General features: G+C 52.9%; 1 protein-coding gene across 3 annotated transcripts in view; it reads right to left on the bottom strand.

Moving 5' to 3' along the window:
- HDAC4 (histone deacetylase 4) overlaps window positions 1-13,336 on the bottom strand; it is a 241,325-nt gene that overhangs the window by 130,556 nt on the left and 97,433 nt on the right. The window contains exon 1 of one of the 3 annotated variants that reach the window (XM_082658830.1): window positions 9,258-9,352. The exons of the other annotated variants lie outside the window; for them this stretch is intronic. The gene's annotated coding sequence lies outside the window, so the exon portion shown is untranslated. Of the gene's footprint in view, window positions 1-9,257; window positions 9,353-13,336 lie in introns of those variants that run through there. 3 annotated transcript variants of the gene reach the window in all.

The following is a 13,336-nucleotide window of genomic DNA, read 5'->3' as shown; positions in this document are numbered from 1 at the left end:
TAAGTGGAAATTCTTGACAGAAGGAAATATACTGTTTCTTCCATCTTTTTTTTAATGGTATAAACACGGAATTGGTGCCCTCACAATACAGAATCACTAAGGAGCACGAGATCCAGCTTCCTGGAAGCCGGAAATAATTAAGGAAAGCTCTGTCCTCCCTGAGGGCCCGGCCTTGCTGCTTCTCCCAGAGGGCTCAAAGTCCCTTTTCCAAGAGTGACAGCCCCCGGGGACCGTCCAGGGGCCCCGACAATCCCCCCCAGTGGGTGTGCAGTGAAGATGAATAAGGAAACTGAGAGCACTGAGCCTTCACACGAAAGAAACCGCAAGGCTATCGCTGTCTGCATTTGCTGAACTTGGACGACGGGCTCACGGCCAGCTCCTGGAGACTCCAGTCCTGTGGCTCCGTCTGAAGGAAGGGCTGGGTCTCTAACCCCAGTCACTCAGCAGCTAAAGCTACAAAAACAGCTTTCAATCCAGGCAGGGACTTCTGCCCCTTGGCGTTTATTGAGCTGTGGGACGCTCCTCGGCCCCTGACACATTCCCCAGAATCTGGCATCTTAAAACATCTTCGAGGACTTTTCTTTCAAATACAAGCAAAGGAAACCCCCCCGAACAAGCAGGCAGAAGGTGGTGACAGCGAGCATCGCGGACTGGCCCTGTGGGGAGCAGGTACGTTCTCTGTGGCACCAGATTCAGGGTGAAGATAAAACGCGGTCCCTTCCCCTCAGCACGGGATTTCACCACATCGTTGCACAGGGTCTGGGGTCCTTTTGAACAACATCTCCTTTGCAGATGAAGCGTGCTCGTGAAGACTTCGAAAGTTCCTCCGGGGCCGGTGAGGACGTGGGGAGACAGCTTTCATTGTTTCGTGGGTGTTTTAACTTTGCAGCCCAGCAACCAGTGGGTTCAAAAAGAAATGGATGAAAGTGATTGTGAACTGGGGTGTTTAAACTCTCTGGAGTGTTATGTGGAGTCCAATTAATCTTCAACTTAAACTGTGAAAGTACAAATTTAAAGGGTCTCTACACTCACCACCTCCTGGCTCAGCTGAGGCTGGGGTTCATTCTCGACATTCAAAGAGCTGCATGTTGTGAAGGACACAGCCTGACGGCGCCCAACCCACCCCCTCCCTCCGAAACTTCCACCCCAGGGACAGCAAAAAGACATCAATCTTTCCCCCAAGCCCCGTCCCTCAAGGAGACCACAGCCATAGGGTTCTTGAAGCTGGGAAGGGACCTGGCTGACCAGGGACTTCTGAGGCTGGGGAAGGTCAGGGTCCAGTCACCTCTGGCCACCACAGCCCGCCCGCCACACACGGGGACTGTTGCTTACCACCCCCCAGAGAAGCTCCCCGCTGAGGGCAGGAGCTGGGTGCCGGCCTAAAACGGGGCACTCCAAGCTGATTCACCGAGGGTTGGCGCGGGGGCCAGGCAGGGACCCGCAGGAAGGAGTTGAGAGGGTGCTGTCCGGGTAAAAGGATCAGGCCAAGACGAAGGACAGCAGGTCTCGGCTTCTGAGACACTAGGAAACGGCGAGGCCCTGCCCATCAACTGGGCAGGGAGGCAGCCAGTCCGTCAGCCCTGCTGGCTTGTGGGAGACTCACCGTGAGCTGTGGGCCAGCCCTGAACGTGAAGACGGAGCAGCCAACCAAAACAAGGCTCCACAAGCCTTCCCGTGCTCACCGTCTGCTGCCCCTCACCTGCCCCCGAGAAGGCAGGGGCGTTCACGTGGCTCCCTGTGGCCCCCCAGAACCCAGAGCAGTGCCAGGAAGAGGGAGGTGGCCGTGAGCCTGGGGGGGTGACCGGGGCGAGGGAGGGCCTGGCCCTGCTCACCAGCCCCCGAGCCGTACAAGGACTTCCTGCCAAGCTGGGGCCGGGCGGGGGAGGGGCCCATGGCCACTGCATCACAGACAGATGCCGCTCACCTGGCCCAGACGCTGCGGACTCAGCCAGGGGGAGTTTAGAAAGAACACATGCTACTGGAAAATCCAAGTCGACAGTACCGGCCAAGCGCAAGCATGTGAGAAAGCACAAGGTGAGAATGAGGGGCCGGCCACCCGCTGCCTGCTCTCTGAAGCTGGCTACCAGATCAACCCCACCCAGGGGCCCAACTCTCCGGAAGAAGGTCCCCCTCAGGCAAGCCCCCTGCTGCAGCTGCAGCCGCTGGGTCCTGGAGACCATCTATTTCTCCTCCGAAGAGCCAGGACAAGACAAGAGCCCCAGACCAGCCTGGCCAACCAAAGCAGGAAGAGAGCCCCGACCGGCCGGCCGGCTGACCGGACCAGTGTCCTCCTACAGCGCTCTCACCGAGGGGCCACACTGCAGCTGCACCGGCTCCACAATGGCGGTCAGAGTCACTAGATCTTAGCTCATCAGAACCCACCGTGAATAAACAAGAGTGGAGCAGCCTCTCTGGAAGGCAATTTGGGGATGTGCATGAAAATCCCTAAATAAATATTTACACCCTTGACTCCACTCATAAAAATTATGATCTGTCCACAGCAGGCACCCAAATTTATTTTAGATACATAATCCTAATTGTTCAAACGGTCAAATGCATAAACTCTTAAGTATTTACATATACTTCTGATTATGTTCTGTATAGTTTATGCATTTCGGTTAGGACCACATTATGCACAGTTTCACCTTAGCGGTCATGTGAACACTTCCCACATCACTGAATACAGAAATACACATATATGTTTATGTTTATATTTATATATACACACATGTACATATATATGTAATATTTATACTGAAAATTCCGTTCAAGAACAAAAATGGAATGTTCTCATTGACTTTCCTAGAGGAGAAAAGAAAAAAGGGAAAAGTTTCCAAAACACGTTGGCTCTAAATGATTAGATTGTACTCACACCGCCCTGAGAATAAACAGTACTGATGACATGGCATTTGCTGAGCACTCACACCTGCGCATCCCGGGCGCCTGGACAGGGCAGTGCCAGGCTGCCCCGGTCGAGGTGCTCTGACGCCCACACGTGCTGCGCCCCCGCCCACCGATAGTCAAGCCTTCTGAAGGTGAAGGCTCCCTTAGTCTGGTTCTTAAATTTGATGGGTCTCCTCAGCAGGGGCAGAGCCTGCACGTGAAGCAAGGTCTGTCCGGGCACCTACATCCTCAACAATTTCTAAATGTCACCATCCCTGGTTTGGCAGAAGAGGAGTAAGCAGCAAGACTTGTTTAAACAGGGGCTCCATTTCAGGCCGTTTTCCCCTAGCCCTGGCACGTCATCCCCGTGAGGGGGTCACTGAAAGCTCTCCTCATAAAAATGGAACCCCTTGGCCACCTTGAGGACTTGGGGGCAACCACCAGACAACCCCGAGGCCATGGCAGAGACCAGGCACATCCTCAGCCAGGGTCACTGGCCTCAGAGCGGGGACGGGAACACACCTCTGTGGCCCTGGAGGCCGAGACCAGCCCAGTACTGGCAGGTGGAGGGTTCCCAGCAGCCGACAGCATCACTGCGAAGAGCAAGGGGTCGTGCCCTCCCCTCAGTGAGGACCAAAGTGATGCGATCTTTAGACCCTATTGGTAGAAACCTTAGGCTGAACTTAAAATTCCTTACATTTTAAAAGGAAAGTCATAAAACAAACCAAGAGGTGGGAGAAGAAACTTAACGTATTCATTTTCTCACCCTTCTTAGTGGTCAACAATTACCATTTTAAGGTTAAGAAATCAGTAAATGATAGGTAGTAAGCATATTATTATATGTTACAAAGAGAATAACCTGAACTCAGAATAACACTGCAACTAACAAAATCAGAAAGCGAGCAAGAGCAAAGAGGCCAGAGATCCTGCAGTTTGCTAATGATCTGAGCTCTCATGAGGGACTCACAAACACTGCCAAAAGTTGCCATATCAAGAAACAGCCATAGAGCTAAATATAGGGGCTTATAAACGGTCCCGGAGTAAGATGTGGAAAGAGGACACGGCCTCCCAAGTGACCAAAAGGACAACACAACTACTGACACTAAACCAAAGAAAAGGCCGGAAAACCCACAAACAAGAAGCCCAGAACCAGAAGCGCTGAATACAGAAAACAGAACATCAAAACTGGATGAAAAGCTTAGAACTAAACACATCTGTTGTGTCACCAAATGTAAATGGGATCTGTTCACACAAAGGTGATCAGATTAGGTAAAAAACAAAACGGAACAGTTACTGTCTACATAGAAAGCAACCAGAACACAACGGGCAAACAGTAACCGAAAGAAATCTGAGGTCAAACTATCAGTACCACAAAGATTAAATCTAAAGCAAATGCTACACAAGATAAGGGCCATTTCACATGTATAAGGTACGCAATTCACCTTAGACAAGAGTGTCCTGGAGATGTGTGCTTTCTAATAAAAGACAACACAGAGAATGCAGAGAAATAAGAAGAAAGGGACAGACACACAGAACTAGCCGGTGATGTGAACTTGCTGTGGTACACCTGACAACAGTGTCATGCGAGGATTTAAAAAATATGACGAACGCTTCAGCTAAGCTACACTTCAAATGCTGCACGATGAAAGAATTTATGCTTTCTTTTTCGGACCCCCCCACAAAACATTTACGAAAACCAATGCCACATAAACACAGAAAGTTTCCAAATACATACACAAATGCCCAACATACAGGCCACGATCCCTGAGCACACGGCAACAGAGTCAGAAATGAATAAAACCAGAAGAAAAACAGAAGTCCAACTACAGGAAAGCAGAACACCTTTCTCCTGAATACTCCAAATCCAAAATGAAAGTGAAGAACCTTTATGAAGATAATGAGCACATCACCTACTGAAAATTTCAGAAACTGCTTACAGTGAGCTCAGAGACTTAATCCATAGTCTTGTGCACTTAAGTAATTTTTTTAAAAAGTAACTGAAACAAATAAATTAAGTATTGGACTCAAAGAGTTAGAAAAAGAACTCAAAAATTAAGCCCTATGTTGTTCAAGAAAAAAGAGGAAGAAGATAATAAAGCTTAAAAAAATTAAAGGAGTTACAGAGTCAGGAAACAGGAAATCCATGGAATGGCTAAAACCCGCCATGGAACGAAGCTTGCCTGTGCTTCCTGGGGGCAAAAACACAGGGATGACAGTTGAAGGAGGCTTCACAAACAAAACGAGAAAAACCCTTCCGTTATGAAAATCTTCAAAGACACACAAAATCAGAGAGGGCTATCGCGAACACCCTCGTATACAGCTTTAACAAGTAATCAAGATTTTGTTTCCTCTATTAACATCCATTTTGGGGGTAACTGCATGGAATAAAATATCTCAACTTTAAACTGATAAAAGAGGCAAAGAATGAGTCATTTTTTAAAAACACAGATTTTTCTCATTAACATTACGAAGCGAAAAAGTTAAGTATAGAGTCACAGGACGTTGCAAAGCTAGCACGGAGCGGGCCCCAAGCATCCTTCAAGCAGGCTCACTTCCAGCTGCATCTCAGTGTGCGCTGAGAGCAGGACACAGGAGTACTTGGAACTGAACAGCAGCCATTCCCATACACTGTTAGGACTGCTTGAAATGTACGATCAACTCAAAACGCTTATTTTCCGCCAAACTTCGCTGGTGGAGAGCCGCCTCTATACCGCCCACCAACTTGGTTTGATTCTCTTCTGGCGCGTGTTTTTCCAAAGGTCCTATTAAATGACAAGCTGAAACTACTGAAGTTGTTATGAGCTTGGAAGAGACAGAGCTTTCCTTAACAGGTCCCTTAAATGGCTTTTTCTCCAGAGTAATAAATACACTGTAACAACAATGCAGAAAGCGTTCCAAACCTGAGTCTACAGAAAACAAAGTGACTTAGATGTAAACGTGGCCCTACACGTGCAGCCCTCCAGGGCCCCAACGACCCCTCCTCTCCCGGGTGGTTCTAAAGGACCCGTAATTCTGGTTCAGGAACACATCCATCATGTCGCTGCAATTTTCCTGGCTTTCCTGAAGCCCGTGATGTTCTTTTCACGGAATCTGGTACGCATAACGGGGCAGGCCATCTGCACTCCTGTGCTCTGTGATTTCAGATGAAGCCAAGTGTTAGATCCCCCCCACTCCCTATTTCAGAACTTCTCCTTAAAGCTCTTTGGAAAATCCTTGGACTGTTTCTAATTTGTTCTGTATCCCCCAAGAAGAGAAACTGTCTTTGGGAAATATTTGCAAGCTCCAATGGAGCAAGAGCTGTAAATAAAAGCCTGGCGTGCAGTTGGGAACTTGGCTTTCGAGAAGCGCACAAATGTGCTTCCGGGAAACTGTAAATAGAAGCGGGCCTGCCCGGTGCAAAACACGGGGCGATGCGCTGTAAGTGCTCCCGTACGGAGGCAGCCACCAAAGACAAACGCGAGCCCTGGAAAAAGCGCTGGGCGGAGCAGTCCGTCTGAGACTCTGCGGCGTAATTTTATAAACGGGTGTTACTGAGAACTCTAAGATTATACAACTACAATGCAAAGGCAGTAAAACAGAAACAACAGCAGAATACCCAAGGTCTCATCATTGAGCACCTATTAAAAGCACACCCCCCGGCATTATCTCCTTTGGCCCCCGTGACCCCACGCTGGGGCCCCAGTGGTGACAGGATACACAGATGGGGGACCCAGGCTGGAGAGCTGTCAGCACCTTGCCCAGGTCGCTCAGGCAGTAACTGCACACCTGGGTTCAATCCGGTCGCACCGCCGCAGCCCCTGCACACCTCCACAACCTGCCCACACCTTGGGCCTGGGCTGTGCTCGCCCCAGCAGAACTCACAAGTTACTCTCTGAAAGCCATTTTGCTTACCCTAAGCCCCATGGCTAAAAGCACATTATCTGAAAGTTAAAAATAGTTCCAGTGGTCCAGGAAGGCCACAGATCGCCTTTGCAATCGTCCTTGCCGTTTCAGTTACGCAAGGTCGAGTTTACATGATACAAGGAAGAAAGCATTTCAGAATTTCTGTCTTAGCAACCTCCAGACGTTTGGTTATGTAGTTCACCTAACAGCTGGGCTGCAGTAGGAGCCAATATTACTTAATAGTAACAGCTGAAATATTTAAAAATAGAAGGTGTTTCTTCCACTTGGCAGAAGGAGGGGAGAGGGCAGCAGAGGGCCGCCTGAAGCAGGGCTGCGTTTCTGAAGGTGAGCATCCCCCCCGGGGGTTTCTGGAAACCAATGTGCCCAACGAGGAATGCAGCATCCTTTCAGGGCTCTGTGGGCCATGGGGGGCAGGAAGGAGGTCAGGTTCAGACTGTAGTGTGTAGAAGGAATACCTGGGATGCTCGTCAAAAAGTCAGGCACTTAACGAACGTGCAGGGAGGTTGGGAAAGTGACTTAGCCTCTGCAGCTACTACCGCCGGTCATGGACGGAGGGCCAGCAGCGCCAGGCAAGCTCCCCGTTACCATCGCTACCGCCATGACTACCGCCAGCACCAGCGAGCCAGTGCGGGGCCCCAAGCTCTGCTACGGAAGGCGGCGGGTGGCCTGTTCCACAACGTGGACCCTCACTCACCTCACCCTGGAGCAGGCGCTCCCGGTTAGGAGAAGTCCACCCAGCAAGCATGACGTGGGGAGAAATGCACTGGTACCTCTAAGAGATCATGGCCTGTAGGACAACATTATAAACAATGTCCAGGACACAGACGGTGCAGGGAGAACCACGCCCTCGGGAGACTTCATTTCCACACTGTCTCGATGCCAACGACTCAAGATTCTCAAAGATGCTCAGCTCCAGCCCCAGTCCCCTCCCGCGCTGGGGCTCAGAGTCCCTTTTCAACACGCCCATGTCCCACACCAGCCCTCACCCTCGCCCATGGGCAGTTCGTGTTCCCCACCTCAATTCACAGCAACTCTGCCATCGAGACGCTCAAAGACGAAACCCTGTGGGACCTGGGACCCTTTGCTGCACTGCTGGCACCTGGACACACCTCTCCCTGAGCCACAAAATACAAAAAAAACTATATGGGACTAAAAATAACGGCATGCCTGCGCAGTTGGGGCAAATCATGGACAAAAAGATACAGAAGACCAAAAAACCCAGCCGTCACTTCTGAACGGCCAGGAGCAAAAGCTGGGTACTGGGCAGGCCCCCTGCACACACCATCACCAAAGGGGTGGGCAGACCACCTAAGCCACACCTCCCGCCCGACCCCATATAAGGAACCAGCTCACGCCCCCTCCCCCCAGGGAGCGAGCAAGGGGAACTTACTTGTTTTCTCTCCCCGCCTGCTGCAGCAGGGGCCCCAGTAAAGCCTGGCCTGAATTTCTCGTCGGGCCTCCAGTCAATTTCTATTGATTGCGGAGGGCCGCGAGCCCTGGTCAGTGTCACCTGGAGTTACTGTCTGCTCCTCTGCACCCCTCCCAGCTCACCTGCCACCTCAGGAAATCCCGCTTACTTCTAAACAGCTCTAGACTCGGAGCAGTTTCAGCCCGCCCACTGTGTCCACGCCAACTCACTGTCTTTACTGGTCGTCTTCTGCTCCCTCCACTCTGATCTGAGCTCCACAAACACAGGGATCTTTGCTTTATTCATAAAGACATGTATCCCAAGTGCCAAGGGAGGTGACGGGCACCTAGAAGGGCTGATCCCTACGAAAGAGTGGGCGAGTGAGCCCAAAGCCTGCCTTGACAGGGAGGCCTTCCCTGACCACTTCATTTAAAACTGCAGAAGGCCATCTCACAAGAACTCAGCTGCCCTTAATGGCTTCTTCCTCGCCACAGCATGGAGCACCTTCTAGCATCGTCTGGCGTTCCACACCATCTCCTGCCACCAGGTTGGATTTAATGAGCATGTTTAGAATCCTGCGCCTGACAACCAGAGGATACAGCTCTTCTAAGGCACATACTGAAGAGTCATCAACACGGGCCATAAGGCAAGTCTCAAACAAGTTCAAAGGCTCAGTAATCTCTAACCATAACACAGTATATTAGAAATCAATAACAAAAAGATTACTTGAAAAAGTCTGTACTTCCAGATGAAAAACACTTCTAAATATCTCATTTTTTCAAAGGAAAAAGAATCATCAAACAAATTTTCAAGAGGCTACAAATTAACTACTGTAAACTACAACTTGAATACTACAAATAGAAGTTACCAAAGCATTTCCATTTGTCTCCAGAGAGAACCACAGAACCTTAAATGCTTACAGCAAGAGGAGGAAAGGCTAAAAATTAACGTGCTAAATGTTCAACCTAAGAATTTAGTACAAGAATATCCACATAAACCCCTCCACCAAAAAAAGCAGAATGGAAATAAGAACAGGAATGAAAGGAGGAGAAAATAAATGTACACGAGTGTCACCAGAGGCAGAGAAGCTGGTTCTTGGAAAGATGACTGAAACAGACAAAGCTGGACCAGACTGACAGCGTGTCCCCGGCTCCGACGACACCAGGTCTGTGTGTACCCTGTCCCGCTAGAAACACAGGCGGTGGGTGGAGGGCAGGCTTGCTCGGGGAAAGACGGACACGGCCAGCTGCTGGACACCGCAGCCTCCCCAACCCTCCGCAGGATTCCCTGGCTGACCATACACAGCGTGCTCAGTGGGCACCGGTGGGACCGAAAGGAGGACCAGCCCCCTCCCCTTGGGCTCCTGACTCAACCAGCAATACTCCCTCTGCTTCTCCCCGTCTGCCCCGACCAGGCACCACTGCCCAAGGACACCTGGTCAGACCCCAGCCCCACCATGGCGCTTGGGAGCCAGCCTGCCAGGGACACGGAGGGCCAGGGCTTGGGTCTAACGGCTGCTGGACGGTACGAGCTGCTGTGAGGTTTCTCCTTAAACGACCACACTTTACCCTCCTAGGGGGCAGGCTGCTGGCAGGGCTGAATGATACAGCATGTTAAGTGTGACCACTTTCCCAGAAACAATAACAGCCATGGACAAGAGTTAACAAGAGTTGTCTTCCTGACCCTGTGGAGACACAGTTAAGCACTTTTAGACACATTTAAGGGGTTCCCAGACTCTGGATATATCTCATTCACACCGCGTAGCCCTGAAGTACAGAACACAAAACCTGGTAATAAAGAGACAAAAAGATAAAAAGTGCTTTGCCCGCAAATGATGCGCTCACGCATCCAGACCTTCCTGGCATCAGTGATGCTTCCAATGCACAAACAGCAAAACTCCGAGTTGGAAAAATACTGTATCTTCCGCCTAAAAAGCACTTTCAAATACACCATGAGGACATCAAGGTTTAATGCTCTATTTTCTGTATCAACACATATCTTAGGGTCACCACTGCCGGTACCACACCTATTCCTATAAGATGGAGAAACGGGGAGTCGCCGACCTCATCCCGTTGGGCTCGTGCGGACGTGTGGCCAGCTTCAGGCGCAACTGAGCACGCGAGACACCTCCCAGCCAGCCTCCGAGGGCCCGCTACGCCGTGACCGGTAAATGTTTGCTTCTCGTGGTTCCTGTTCCCTCCCCTTCAGGCCCCACAGCAAGCTCCTTCTAACTCTCCGCGTCTATGGCAACAATCACAAAACAAACTTAATGGGGTGCGACAGCTGGTGATAAACATAAATAACCCAAACAATCTAATTTCCACCCTGGTTGGGAAGGCCTTCATCTTCCTCCCTCAAGTGCTGAGGCTACTGAAAGGACACAGCTGGGGAACCAGGAGGATCCTGAAAGGACACAGCTGGGGAACCCGCCATGTGGGGCAGAGTGGGCCTTGGTCGGGTGCCAGGGGTGAGCTCGGCCAGCCAGCCCGTTACGGGGCACCTGAGAGGCACAGGCGGGGCATTTCTGGTGGAAGATGGCAGACCAAACACCATCATTTATCCCCACTCCTCCAGAGCCCACTAAAAAAAATCACCAACACAACTGCAGATAAAAGGCAAATGAGAGAGAACCAAGTCCTACGAGAAAAAACATGGGTGAATAAGGGGCACCTGCCTCACCAGACGTAAGAAACCGAATCAAAGCACCCCGAGGCTCAGGAGTGGCCGCACCAGGACCCCCGACGCAGGAGACGGACCTGTTCCGGGAGCACAGAGGTCCCCAGACCCCTGCGCACCCCACAGAGCAGGAGACTCATCTTCCGGGAAGGGCGAGGGTGCTGCAGTGACAGCGCTGCTCGCCGGCTGCGGGTGGCCTGGGTCACGCCTCCCAGCGGGGTGACCAGCCCCACGGAAGACGTGTCAGAGCAGGGCACGGAGCCCCGGCTGCCAGCACCCCCGAACCCCCGAGGGTCCCCAGCCTCTGGTGCTCTGTCCTAAACATGAGTGGACAGGCCAGGAAAACCGTCACCATGGAAGGCAGAGCCCAGGCGGACAGACAACGGCACCAGGGTAGCAACCCGCTGCTCAGGAAGAAGGGCAGCCCCACTGCCCAGACGGCCCTCAGGGTGGAAGGCAGGCCTCGGGCAGACAAGGGAACCGGGCCTCGGTGTCCGGAGGGAAAGCTGTTTCCAAACCCATAATCGCACCCCCTGGTTTGGTGAGATTTGAGTGAACATAACAGGGAAACACAAGGAAGAAGAAGAAAAGAGAAAGTAGGAAAAGAGAAAAGCAACAGAGACAGAGCCCAGCCGGTCCCTCCGGCTCCTGGCGCATTCGGAGCGGACAGCTCCATGGAAGCCCAGACGACGCAGACCATGTAACAGGCGCAGCTCTGTGCCCCGACGGGCTCGCAGCTGCAGGAACCCACACAGCTCCCAGCCTCGGGGCCCTTGCGACCGGCTGTTAGGGCCAAAGGCAGTGAGCGACAGCGGGACGAACGAGGGACGGGGCTGGATTTACGGTACATGACGCAGAAACGCGAGGAGGGCTTGGCTCGCTCTCCTCTGCAAACACCACCGAGAGGCACAGGACCCAAAACCTGGTCCCGTTAAGAACTACTGGGGGGATGATCCATTTCCTAGTGGGTAAATTCCACCGCCAGTGAAGTTATCAGACTCGAGAGGCAGAGGCCTCTGAGGGGAGCGGGCCGGCGCCGAGGCCTGAGTTCCGAAGTACAGCCTCTGTCCCTCTCTCTCTGGAGCTCGGTCCCCAGGCAGAAGGGTGGTTCCTGGGGGCACTTCCTCAGCCTGGGTCCTGAGGGCCGGCGCCGCCACTCTGGTTGTACTGCTGAGGTTCTCGTGGCCACAAATCAAACCCACACGTGCACCTGCACAGCCGTCGGCAGAGAGGCGGGGACTGCCAGCTCATCCGCGGCGACGGGAGTCCTCTCTCCATGGGCCAGGCCCACGTGCCAGGCTCAGCATTAAAGATGGATACGTCAGCATTAAACATTGAGTAGGTCCGGGAGCTCGATGTAGCAAAAAAGCAGGCAGGCTTCTAACCTGATAATACACAGCATTCAGAGAAAAGCCTGAGCAGATGTGGGGCCTCGTTCTCAACATGACTCCAAGCATTTTTGTTGTTAGGCCTCTCTACACCGGCTGGTTTTGCTTCGTTTTAAACAGCAGTCCTAGGGGCCATCACAAAGGCCTCTGGGCTGGTTGGGGGCGGCAGTCATGCTGGAGGGATCAGCAGAGCCGGGGCGGTGGGCGGGCAGACCACAGGGTACCAGAGAGGCGGAGCGCGGTGAAACAGAAGAGGGACAGACAGCATCGCGGGGCCTCCCGTGTGCCAGATGCCCGCCTGCTTCCCGGGCGCCCGATGCCTCTGCCAGGCCGAGCAGCCACATGGCGCCAGACAGGCAGCCCGGGCTCCGAGGAAGCGCCACACGGCCGAGGGGAGGCAGGTTCTGCTGCCCGGCCCCCAGGCCTCGCGGTAGCTCTGCTGGGCCCAGCCCTGCCCCTGCCCTCACTTCTCCTAACACGGAGCCCCGAGTGGGGGCGCAGGGATGGAGCTCTCGGCAACGGGGTGAGGAGGAGAAGGAACAGGACAAAAAGACATCCTGCGTCTGTACCACGTGCGATGCTGCCCCTGGCTGGCACGGCGGCGTTCCCAGACAGAGGCACTGCCCACGGGCGCTCACCAATCTGGTGGGAGAGGGGACAGGTGTAGGGGCTGGGAGTGAAGCAAGTGGCCAGAGAGAAAACGGGGAGGCTCTGAAGACTCCCAGGAGGACAGCCCGGGAGACCAAGAGGGGCTGGGGAAGGGCAGCCTTGGGAATTCTGCGTGGTGATGGGGAACCTGGAACCTGGGGATGGATCCCTGGGTGTGACACCTGGGGAACAAGGCGGTGACACAGGAGAACAGTGCAGGACGGCGCCCCCTGGTCCAGAACCACTCTTGGCTGTAAATCTACCTGTTCCCCCAGGCGACCCTGAGGCGTTTCCAAACAGCTCATAGATGCACGCAGCAAGGCAGGGCCTCCACGGCCGGGGCCGTGATGACACTCGGGCTCTGAAGCCACGTGGGCTACAGACGCTGAAACCTGGCCTTTACGTCATGACGACTCACCAGGCCCGCACA

Source organism: Grampus griseus, assembly GCF_964374135.1.
Source record: "Grampus griseus genome assembly, chromosome: 7".
In the NCBI taxonomy this organism is placed as follows: domain Eukaryota; kingdom Metazoa; phylum Chordata; class Mammalia; order Artiodactyla; family Delphinidae; genus Grampus; species Grampus griseus.
The sequence above is the reverse complement of the archived record's forward strand: the minus strand, read 5'-3'. Positions and strand labels throughout refer to the sequence as shown.